Here is a 12,661-nt window from a genome sequence, read left to right on the forward strand (position 1 = left end):
CTGAAGTGCCCTTCAACAGATGATTGCATAAAGATGTGGTACATATGTACAATGGAATACTACTCAGCCATGAGGAAAGATGAAATACTGCCATTTACAACAACATGGATGGAACTTGAGAATGTCATGCTAAGTGAAATTAAGACAGTTAGCAACCATATGTTTTCACTCACATATGGGATGTAAAACTGAAAGCAACAAATGACCATGAAAAGAGAAAAAAAGAATTAAGAGACTGAACAGCTGATTGAGGACCTTAAGTAAGCAGGTGAGGCTGTTGTCTGTAAACTTTGTGTTTAAAGCCAGTTTGGAGGGCATGACCTAGGATTTGCTACTATTTCCCTGAATTAAACTATCCATCCAGTCTCAGGAAAAGTGACCCACCAAACTTAGAGAATGGTCAGGAAAACACACCAGAAAGCACCTTCATTATAGGTAGCCAAATCCAGTAAAGAGAGTGGAGTGGAAGTAGAAAACTGCATGTATACAGTTTCTCCTTCCAAATTTACCAATCTCAGTTCACTCCTCTGAGAAGCAGTTAGTAAGTGAGGGAGAAAGGGGCACCAGAATGTTATTCCATGAATATGAAGTAGAAGTTATGTTAGACCAAACTTATATTTTAAAGTGTTTATATTTGCTTATTTTTTGGCCTCATTTCTAAAAGGAATATATTTAAAAGGTCCAGTTGTCGATAGTTTCTTATGGCTTTATCAGTAATTTCATATATTTATGCCACCTTACTACAATTTTTTTTTAAAGATTTTATTTTATTTTTAGAGAGAGGGGCAAGAAGAAAGAAAGAGAGGCAGCGAAACATCAATGTGTGGTTGCCTCTCACACACCCACAACTGGGGACCTGGCCCACAGCCCAGGCATGTGCCCTCACTGGGAATTGAGCCAGCGACCCTTTGGTTCGCAGGCCAGCACTCAATCCATTGAGCCACACCAGCCAGGGCACAAGTTTTGTACTTATGCTTTCTGTTGTTGTTTTTTTATAGATCAAATTTTCTTCTGTAGGTTTGAAAACTTCATGTACTACTTTTATTCTTGTGGTTACTTTTTTTCTTAAGGTTTTACTTATTTATTTTTAGAGGGGAAGGGAAGGAAAAAGAGAAGAAGAGAAACATAAATGCGGGAGATAAACATCTATTGGTTGCCTCTCATATGTACCCCACCTGGGGACCAAATCTGCAACCCAAGCATGTGCCCTGACTGGGAATCGAACTGGTGACCTTTTGCTTTGCAGGACGATGGCCAACCAACTAAGCCATTAGCCTCACTGGTCAGGGCTAAAGTTACCAATATTAAAGTCTTACAACAACACAAGAATGTTGTCATGGTGTCATCCTCCCTGCTTTCTCCTCCAAACACTGTGTTCCCCTTGCCCCTATTCCTTCATCAATGTTGGTATCACTTGAAGTTTTCATTCTAGATTGTTACAGTTAAAGTTTTATATTTAATATTTGCCTAGTTGAACAACTTGTCTGAAGTTCCTATATGCTTTTTTACCCATTCATTTACATTTTAAACTATCAAACTAGTATAATCACATGGTACTAAAAAATCAAATTGTGATTTTAAGAAAATAGTCTCCTGCCTCACTCCAGAGTCTTGATCCCAAAAGCAACCAAAAAATTTTTTTTCTATTTTGTTTTTACCTTCTTGTTTCTAAATAATGTGTTCATTCTGTTATTTCTTGACTCGCCAATTTTAGAGGGTATCTATTAACTTCTCTCCCCTCACCTCCATGGAGGATTTGACTGCCTTACACTACTACCCCACATTCCCTCTTACCTCATCTTCCCAATGTAAAAATATCTTAACTCTTAATTAAATTAATGAGAATTTGTGTTATTGTGATCATTGTGAAAATACTGTTTATTTTCTCCCTATAGTTCAGTTCTTAGATAACTTTTTGGTTTGTTTGTTTTTTACAATATTGAATTCTAATGCATGAATTTATATGTTTTCTTTAATTTCTCTCAGCAGTATTTTAGTTTTGTCTTTTTTTGTCCCACTTTTTCCCCCAGTCCACCCCCCACCCTGCCCATCCTTCTCCCACAGTCAATCCCCACCCCATTGTCCATGTCCATGGGTCATTTATACTAGTTGCTTGACTAGACCCTTCCCTTACTTATCCCTCTTCTCTCCCTTCCCCCCTACCCCCTGATAAAGGTTAGTCTGCTCCTTGTTTACATGCCTCTGGTTCTATTTTGCTCTTTTGTTTGTGTTGTTCATTAGTTTCCTGTATTAAGTGGTATCATATGGTATTTGGTTTTCATTGCTTGGCTTATTCACTAAGCACAATTCTCTCTAGTTCCATCCATGTTGTCACAAAAGCTAGGAGTTCTTTCTTTCTGCTCATAGTTTTCCATTGTGTAAATGTACCATAGTTTTTTGATCCACTCATCTACACATGGGAACTTCGGCTGTTTCCAGCACTTGGCTATTGTAAATAGCACTGCTATGAACATAGGGGTGCATAGGTTTTATTGAATTGGTGTTTCAAGATTCTTCAGGTATACATATAATGGAATTGCTGGTTCAAAAGGCAGTTCCATTTTTAGTTTTTTGAGGAAATTCCATACTGTTTTCCATAGTGGTTGCACCAGTCTGCATTCCCACCAACAGTGCACTAGGGTTCCCGTTTCTCCACATCCTTGCCAGCACTTGTTGTTTGTTGATTTGTTGATGATGGCCATTCTGACTGGTGTGAAGTAGTATCTCATTGTGGTTTTTATTTGCATCTCTCTGATGGCTAGTGATGTTGAGCATTCTTTCATATGCCTATGGACCCTGTGTATGTCCTCTTTGGAGAAGTGTTTGTTCAGGTCCTTTGCCCATTTTTTAGTTGGGCTGTCTGTCTTCTTGGTGTTGAGTCATATAAGTTCTTTATATATTTTGGAGATCAATCCCTTGTCTGAGGTATCATTGAAAAATATGTTTTCCCATCTTTTGGTCTTTTGGCATTGATATTGTCTTGCTTTTTTATTTGCCTAGTTTCTGTGTACTGTACCTGACTACAAGGAATGGTGCCTGATGCTTTCAAGTGCTGAGTGTTGCAAAGGTTCTATAGCATAAAGTCTTAGTTGTCAGAGTCCTCGTCTTGGATGTAATTTTATCCCCTCTGCTAAGTCAGTTACTTAGCATCCTTTTTATTTCTGACTTCTGAAAGTCTCATTCACTGGTGTCTTCTCTTTTATGCTTTGCCCTTGTTGTTTAATATAATACATCTCATCTTTATTTTCTTTCTTCTTTTTCTTTTTCTTTTTTTTTTTTATAATTTAATAAGTTTATTTGAGTCAAACTAATGACATATGCCAGGGAGCAAGATCTCAAATGCTCCAAAGAATAACAATTTCACAGCTTCTTTTATGCATTTGGAGTTAAGGAGGGGACACAGGAAGATTACATAAAGTCAGGAGAAAGCAAGGCAGGGGTTGGGTTTCAGAATAGTTAACAAGACTGTGCCCTCTTGAGGATGGTTACAGTTTATTTAGAGGTGTATTGATGCACAGAAAGGATAGACAGGGCTTACTTGAGGCAAAGATAAAACCTTTTATTATCTCATTCTTTTTTTATTTTTTAAATTATGTTTATTTTTCATTATCATTTATCCCCTCTGTACCCACCTTTACCTCTACCTACCCCTATCTCCTTGACCCTCTCATTCTTTTGTTTGTTTTTTTCTTTCCTCTCATTCTTTTATTGTCATTTGGGGGGATATTTTCAGAAGAAAGGAGATAAAGGTGATCTCTTGTATTTGACTAGAAGCCAAACTGGCTTTGTGCAACCATGTTTCATATATCCTTAAGAGAGTTGTCCATATTGCTGTTCAATGCACTTCTTACTCTTCTATCATGAACTAACTTCAGCAGGAGTTTGGCCCCCACCAAAACCACTTGTTGGGGACAAACAGTGACCACTAACTACTTGCCTACAGTAAACAGTCTCAGTCTTAATTCTACTTGACCTGTGGTTGCACAGTTGATCAATCCCTCCTGCCTGAAAACCATTCATTTGTTTTTCTTGGCTTCAAGGATGCCACACTGTCCTAGTTTTCCTATAGTGTTGGGGACCCCTGACCTGCAGAGATCCCCTGGTGTTGTGGATGAAATGAAGACTTCCCAGGCAGCTTGTGCTAGGGGAGAGAAGGTTGGCAAAATTCTGAGAGATAAATGCCCCAATTGCCTTGCTTCAAGGTATTTTATTGAGTACAGTAAGCTTCAGGGCATATAGCATGCAGGTAAAGCTCATCAACCAATGTTAAACAGTGCTGACTACAGAAAACAGATATTGTTCAAGGATAACAATTGAAGGAACCGTTGAGATCTCCCTCAGGTCAGGGTGTGTTGGACACAAAGACTTCAGATGGCCATAAAATAGGGAGGGTAAGTTCATTTTGAGTTAAAGTTAAAACTTCTGCTGCTGGTACAATAAAGCGATCAAGCGAGGTAAAAGAGCAGAGCAAGCTTCAAAGGACATAAAGCATTTTCTCATGGCCCGATTCCCACCAGGGCCCACTGGCTATAGCATCGAGGCACATATGCACCCAGCTTTCCCGGTTTTCCAGTCAGGTCTTACAGGCTTCGTTTCCTTTGCCTGGCCTGCATGGGGCTCCAAGTCTCGATACTTTCCCAAGGGAACCCTGACACTATAGTATTGTTGACTCCTTTCTTTTCCATATCCATTGCTGATTTTCTCCTCATATTCTTACCTGTAAATGTTGGAGGACCCCAGGGTCCTCTACTCTATATTCACTTCCTCGATGATCTCATCCAGTCTGGTGGCTGGATCTTGACTCCAAAATTTATATCTTCTGGCCTTACTTTTATCTGAATTCCAAAATCATATATCCACATACTACTTTTTTGTCTTCACTTGGTATCTGAAGTTTAGTATGCTTAAAAATCCTGCCCTTCACTTCAAAACCTGTTTCTCCTATTATCTTCCTTGTGCCAGTACAGGTCATCATCATCATCGGCAGCCGTCCGTCTCGAGAGACGATGGCGTAGCTTCTTGAGAGTCTATCTGCACCGCCGAGAATGGCTGTGCAGTCCGACTCGGGAGTGACAATCCCTGCCGCACTTGTTACAGGTGAAGGCAGATGGTTGTTGTTGCTGCTGTTGACACTGCTTCCGCCTCGATCTTTTCTGGACCGCCTCCTCGTTGCGCGGAGCCTCTGCACGTGACGTACCTTGTCTGACCGTGAGCCTCCAGGCTAGGCGGTCGTCTGCTTGAACTTCCCATGTGTTGAGATTGATGGAGCATTGTGTCATATCCTTTTTGCAGATATCTTTGAACCGCAGTTTTGGGCGCCCTGTCATCCTCTTGCCTTCTGCTAGCTCGCCGTAGAGGAGGTCTTTGGGAATACGGCCTGCATCCATCCTTTTGACATGGCCGAGCCACCTGAGGCGTCTCTCACTAAGAACTGCATGCAAACTGCTCATGTTGGCTCGCTTCAGCACCTCGGTGTTGGGAACCTTATCCTGCCAGGCGACATGCAGGACGCGTCGCAGGCACCTCATGTGGAAGCTGTTGAGTTTCCTTTCGTGCCTTGCGTAGGTGGTCCACGTCTCGCTGCCATAGAGGAGAGTGCTGAGTACGCAGGCTTGGTAGATGCGCAGTCTGGTTTTCTCAGTGAGGCTGGAATTGTTCCACACTCGCCGGTTCAGTTTGGCCATAACTGTGGCTGCCCTGGCGATTCTCTGGTTGACCTCCAAGTCAACTGACAGAGAGCTCGAGATGGTGGACCTGAGGTAAGTGAAGTCGTTGACAACCTCCAGGGTGTATCCGTCGATGGTGATGCATGGGGGAGTCCCCGTGCCTTGAGCCATAACGTTCGTCTTCGTCAGGCTGATGGCTAGTCCGAACTCCTTGCATGCGTGGGAAAGGCAAGTGACTAGCTGCTGGAGTCCCTCTTCGGAGTGTGATGTCAAGGCTGCGTCGTCGGCGAAGAGCATCTCACGGATGAGCACCTCTTTGACTTTGGTCTTGGCTCGTAGACGGGCCAGGTTGTAGAGCTTGCCATCGGATCTGGTGTGAATGAAGACACCCTCGCTGCAGTCCTTAAAGGCGTATTGGAGGAGCATGGAGAAGAGGATTCCGAACAGCATAGGCGCGAGGACGCAGCCCTGCTTTACTCCGCTGCTGACTGGGAAGGCCTCAGAGGTTGCGCCGTTGTAGGACACCGTGCTGTGCATGTTGTCGTGAAAGGACATGACCACAGCAAGCAGATGTGGTGGACAGCCAATCTTCCGTAGCAAGCTGAAGAGTCCGCTTCGACTGACCAGATCAAACGCCTTTGTGAGGTCGATAAAGGCGAGGTAGAGTGGTTTATGCTGCTCGTGACACTTCTCCTGCAGCTGGCGTAGGGAGAAGATCATGTCCACTGTTGATCGGCCAGCTCTGAAGCCACACTGGGACTCTGGGTAGACGCGGGAAGCAAGGGTCTGCAGGCGGGCAAGAGCGACCCGGGCGAATACTTTGCCGACGACGCTGAGGAGAGAGATGCCCCGGTAGTTGTTGCAGTCACTGCGGTCTCCTTTGTTCTTGTACATGGTGATAATGTTGGCGTCTCTCATATCCTGGGGGATGTAACCCTCCTTCCAGCAGAGACAGAGTAGATGGTGGAGCGGCTGTAGCAGGACTGGTTTCCCGCTCTTTAGGATTTCTGGAGGGATTCCGTCGCTTCCTGGTGCTTTCCCGCAAGCGAGGCGGTCGATGGCTTTGCCGAGCTCTGCCGCAGTAGGTGGGGTGTCTAGCTCCTCCATGACTGGTAGGTCTGGGATGGTGTTAAGAGCAGTGTCTGTTACGGTGTTCCTCGTCGCGTACAGCTCGAGGTAGTGCTCGGTCCACCGCCGCATTTGCTGTTCCTGGTCAGTGATGACCTCACCTGTCTTGGACTTAAGGGGGGCGATCTTGGAGGGGATTGGGCCTGTTGCCTTCTTGATACCCTCATACATTCCCCGTGCGTTGCTTATATCAGCGGCTTCCTGGATGCTTCTGCACAGGTTTAACCAATAGGTGTTGGCACAGTGGCGGGCGGTCTTCTGGACTTTGTTCCTGGCAGCCCGTAAAGCTTGAAGTGTACTGGGAGTGGGCGTGGCCTCGTAAGCCAGTAGGGCCTTCCTCTTAGCCTCGATCACGGGTTCCATTTCTTCCCAGTGAGCCTCGTACCAGTCAGCGTTCTTCCGCTCTTTCTTCCCGTAAGCAATAATAGCGGAGTTGTATATGGTGTCGCGGAGACGTGGCCAATTGGATTCGATAATGTCATCTGCCGCCATTCCCTCGCCGAGTGCATCTTCCATCCTGTTGATGAATTGCTGGGTCTTAACTGGGTTGCTGGCACAACTGGTGTTGATGCGTGGGCGACCCTTCATCTTGGAGTGGTGCAACCTCTTCGGCATTATGCGCACCTTGCTTACCACGAGGGCATGGTCCGTGTCGCAGTCTGCACTGTGGTAGCTGCGGGTGAGGAGGGTGCTGCCAATATCCGTTCTTCTGGTGATGACGAGGTCAAGCTGGTGCCAGTGGCGGGAGCGGGGGTGCCTCCGTGACACCTGGTGGATCTCTTTGCACTTGAAGAATGTGTTTGTCATGCACAGGCCGTGGTGACACAAAAGCTCAAGCAGTCGCTGACCATTCTCATTGATCTTTCCTCTCCCAAAGTTTCCGAGGCAGGTGGGCCAGGCCATGTGGTCGGCTCCTACTCTTGCGTTGAAGTCTCCAAGGAGATAAAGAGCGTTACTTCTGGGGATCTTGGATAACGCTTCGTCCAGTGCATGGTAGAACTGTTCTTTCTCTTCGGTGGTGGCGCAGAGGGTTGGGGCATACGCACTAAGAATGCTGACTGGGCCGAAAGTTGTTGACAATCGGAGGGTAAGTAATCTCTCTGTGCCTCCTGTGGGTGGCTCTATGGAGTTAACAAGCGTGTTCTTCACAGCGAACCCAACACCGTGCTGTCTTGGTTGGTCCGGAGACTTCCCTTGCCAGTAGAAGGTGTAGTTGGTTTCTCTGATAGTTCCGTTGTCAGCCAACCGGGTCTCCTGTAGAGCCGCAATGTCGATGTTTAGTCGTGCCAGTTCCCTGTCAATGACGGCGGTTTTCCTGGCACCATTGATCCACGGAAGGTCTGCAGTAAGTCTGGGACACATGGTCCTGATGTTCCAGCTAGCGAGGCGAAGAGCTGGAGGCTTCTTTCTTGTTGTTTGCTTGGAATTGCCTGGTGCGAGTGTTTTGTGGCCCACTTTTCAAGAGACACCTCTCTGATCCCCACGCACCCAGTGGAGCAGGCGAGCCATGGCGAGACGGCACCTAATTGGCTGGGGGCTGCCCAGCTTGAGGCGGGCGGTAGCTGTCCAGTGAGGTGCGATGACCTCTCCCACCGTCAGAGGAGACCCCTGGTGCTCATTTCCTTCGCCAATCGGATGAGCTTATAACCGGTAACTGTCTCCTCCCGTGTTAAGTCGACATCTTGCGATGACGCTGGAGTGTCCTCTCCAGTGAAGCTGAAGCTACAGAGCCTGGGCAGGGTGATATGGAGGGTCTGCTGTTGCCCATGCAGCAAACCCCCCCCTCTCTTCGCAGCTGAAGGATCCAAGGGGAAAGACAGAGTCAATACAGCTTGGCTTCAGGTGCGCCGCAGGAGTTGCCGGTGTTGACTACAACGTCAAACCGCCTTAGGGACTCCGGCTCCGGATTTTCTGTCGGGGTTTACTCCCTTAGCCTTTCCCCTGAGGAGGTATGCCGCAAGGCAGCGGAGGTTTGGAGTCAGAGTTTCCCTTCTCCTTAGCCTTTCCCCTGAAGAGGTATGCCGCAAGGCAGCGGAGGTTTTTTGGAATCAGAGTTTTCCTTCTCTGATGTGCCCTGACTGGAAGATCGAACCAGCGACACTTAGCTCGCAGGCCGACGCTCAATCCACTGAGCCAAACCAGCCAGGGGGAGCCAGTACAGGTAACCCCTGTATAACACAGTGGTTAGGTTTCTAACAAATGCTGTGTTATGCAAATCGTGTTATACAAAACAAATAACTATCCTTGACTTCCAGCCAAGATGGAGGCATAGACGGACACTCTGCATCTCCCTCCACAGCTGGGAAGGAGGGCAGCTGCCTCAAAACTGGAGACAACCAGAAGTTCCAGAAAGTCAAGCTGCATGGAAATCCAGCAAGCAAGGATGTAAAGAGGAAATACTTGTCCAGACAGGTAGGAGGGGCGGAGCCGGGGTGGAGAGGACGCAGTGTGGTGGTGGCAGTGGCGGCAGCAGTGGCGGGCCAGCGGAGAGTGCAGTCACACGTTTTAAAAACTCAAGAGGGACACCTGGGGAGCTTTCCTGGCTCCTCACTGAACCTTGCAGCTCACGGTCCCAGCACTGGGGAAAATCAAGCCTCATTGCTTCTGACTGTACAGATCAGTGAGGGTTGGGATGAAGGAGGAGACTGCCGGTCTCTCAGCAGAGTCCACTTGTTTGCAGGGCCCACATGGTCCAAGAGCGTCCGCAGACCCACCCACTCTGGGAGCGATGGCCAGGGCAGCAGCTAGACGAATGCCAGTCCTGTGCAGAAGTGGGAGTGGTGCCTGGAGGTGGGGTGAGTGCTGGACAGGTGTCACTGTTCCCTCTCGAACCCCTCCCCCATATACAGCACCACAACGTGGTGAAACAGGTCGCCCTGTACTGACAAATCACTAAGGCTCTGCCCCTTACAACATAACAGGAGGAACAGCTCTACCAGGGATGCAGAGACAAGCAAACACAGGAGCCTGTCAGAATGAGGAGACAGAGAAGAATGGCCCAAAAGGGGGAATGGATCAAGGTTCCAGTGGGAGAACTAAGCAATGAGGAGAGAGCCAACCTAACAGATGAAGAGATAGACAACCTAACAGATGCAAAATTCAAAACACTGGTGATAAAGATGCTCACAGGCTTGACAGATATGCTTGAGTATGTCAAACGCATAAGAGAAGAAGTGAAGGCTATGTTAAGTGAAACGAAGGAAAATCCACACAAAACCAATGGTGAAGGGAAGGAAACAGGGTTCAAATAAATGATCTGGAACATAAGGAAGAAAAAAACAGTCAACCAGTGCAGAATGAGGAAGCCAGAATTGAAAGAAATTAGGAAAACTTGCCAAATTTTGCAAAGGAGATGGACATACAGGTCTGGGAAGCACAGAGGGTCCCGGGTGAGCTGGACCCAGAGGGGATCACACCAGGACGCATCATGATTGAGATGCCAAAGGTTAAAGATAAAGACAGAGTCCTGAGGGCAGCAAGAGAGAGGCAGAGAGTTGCCTACAGGAGGGTGCCTATAGGACTGTCAGCTGGTTTCTCAGAGGACACTTTGCAGGCAGGAAGGGACTGGCAAGCAGTATTCAATGTGATGAAAGTCAACCTGCAACCAGGATTACTCTATCCAGCAAAGCTATCATTTGGAATGGAAGGGCAGATGAAGTGCTTCCCAGACAAGGTAATGCTAAAGGAGTTCATCATCACCAAGCCATTATTATATGAAATGTCAAAGGGACTTACTTAAGAAAAAGAAGATCAAAACTATGAACCCTAAAATGACAACAAACTCACAACTATCAACAAGTGAATCTAAAAAATAAAAACAAAATCCAACTAAGCAAATCAGAATAGGTATGGGGATCATTTGGAGGGTTATCAGCTGGGAGGCGGGAGGGGGAGAAATGTGGATATGGTGCTGGGATTAAGAAGCATAATTGGTTGGCACAAAATAGACAGGGGGTGTTAACAATAACATAGAAAAGGGTGAAGCCAAAGAACTTATATGCACGACCCATGGACATGAACTAAGGGGGAGGGGGATTGCTGGAGGGAAGGAGGGTACTGGGCAGAGGGGAGCAAAGGGGAAAAAAATTGGAACTACTCTAACAGCATAATCAATAAAATATACTTTAAAAAGCAAAACAAAAAAAAACTAGTACCAAAAGGGGAGTTAGGTTCCAAAAATTAGAAAAACATACTATTATATTTTTATAATTCAGAGAAATATCTTTATTAAAACAATTTTCATCAAATATTACATATTAATATAAAGTAAGTAATGTTTTCTTTGTCATCACTAAGCTCCATTAACTGAATGCATTTTCTTATTGACAAGATATCCTCATCCTCTGGACTTTCTTCAGCATTATCTTGATTTCTGTGCTCTACTTTTTGCAAAAAAAAATCTGTTATTTTAGATAGATTGCTTTTAGCTGAGAGATCTTTATAAATTTCATTACATGGTGCTAAGCAGCTTTGAAGTTCTCTTAAATTTTGTGGTCCTTTCAGTGGAAAGATCTTCATTTAAGAAATATGACTAACTGTTTGGCTAAGTCTAGGCCTTTCTTTATGCTTTTTAGAGTAAACTGTTTAACTTCTTCATTTTCATCAGTGCTGTCGTCCCTTAAGTTATCTTGGCACATTCCAGATGTCATTTCCACCAAAACTGCTTCATCTGTTTCTTCTACCGGCAATTCTTAGGTATCTTCTACAATCATATCATGTTAGAGCAAAATCATGTTGTAGAAGTACCATGTTATATGGGAGGTTTCCCCAATTCTCTAACCGTGTTTGAGCAAAACTTTTATAGAAGTACTATTATATGGGGGATACCTGTAAATGGCAACTATATCTTTCCAATTGTTTAGGTCAAAAACTTTGGAACCCTTTTTTATTTCTCTTATTTACACCCCACACATATTATTGTAATAGCCTATGACTTGATTTGCTTCTGTCTTTAACTCACTAGACCTGTAGTGTGTTGTCAAAACAAGAGCAGAGTATTCATTTTTGTTTTTTTAATGTAAGACACACTACAACACTCCTCTGCTAAATTCCCTCCAGTGGCTTCCCATTTGACTCAGTAAAAAAATCAAAGTCCTTAGGGTGGTCTACAAGTGGTTAAGCCAACCGACCCCCTTCAACTCTAAACGTTCCACTTTCCTCACAGGAGTCGCCTGGGCCTCCTTGCAGGCACTTTAATATTCCAGGCATGCTTCCACCTTAGGACCTTTGTACATAGTTTTTTTTTATGTGTGGACACTCTCTCCCAGAGATCCTCTTGGCCCTCTTCTGCAATTTTCTGGTCATTGCCCAAGAGTCATCTCAATGAGCCCATCCATGTCACCCTGTTTTAAACTGCAAGAGTAGGAGACCAGGGTCATTTTCCCCCTCTCTCTACTTATTGACCCAAAGCTCAGAATCCTGACAGCTTTGGGCATCTACCCTCAGGGCACCCATACTCCTCCCTTCTGCCTACAGTTTCCCAGTCCACTGGTTTTGATAGATTTTTTCCCTGTCCCCCAAATTCCTATGAGAGTCGCAGTGCTTTAATGTGTGTATCCCAGACAGGATCTTACTTTTTCAGCAGGAGAGCCACACATGTAGCCCAGCACAATGCCGAAAATTAGGACTTCCCTCCAATTTCCAGATACTCATAGCCAATTATTTCAAGTTTTACATTGTGAAAAATCAGTAAATGTGTTTTTGTTTCTTTGATACATTTTGTTTCATAATATTTACTTTATAAAAACTGGAACCTTGGGCTGTGCTGTCTGGCTTGGGGCTGAAGTGGCTCACTCCCAGGGTATCCCTCCCAATTTTTATCCACCGCATGTGAGCCACACCGCTTCTCCAGCCTGTCTCTGCGATTC

The sequence above is a fragment of the Furipterus horrens genome, unplaced genomic scaffold (assembly GCF_987537825.1).
Source record: "Furipterus horrens unplaced genomic scaffold, mFurHor1.1.pri manual_scaffold_6, whole genome shotgun sequence".
NCBI classification, from domain to species: domain Eukaryota; kingdom Metazoa; phylum Chordata; class Mammalia; order Chiroptera; family Furipteridae; genus Furipterus; species Furipterus horrens.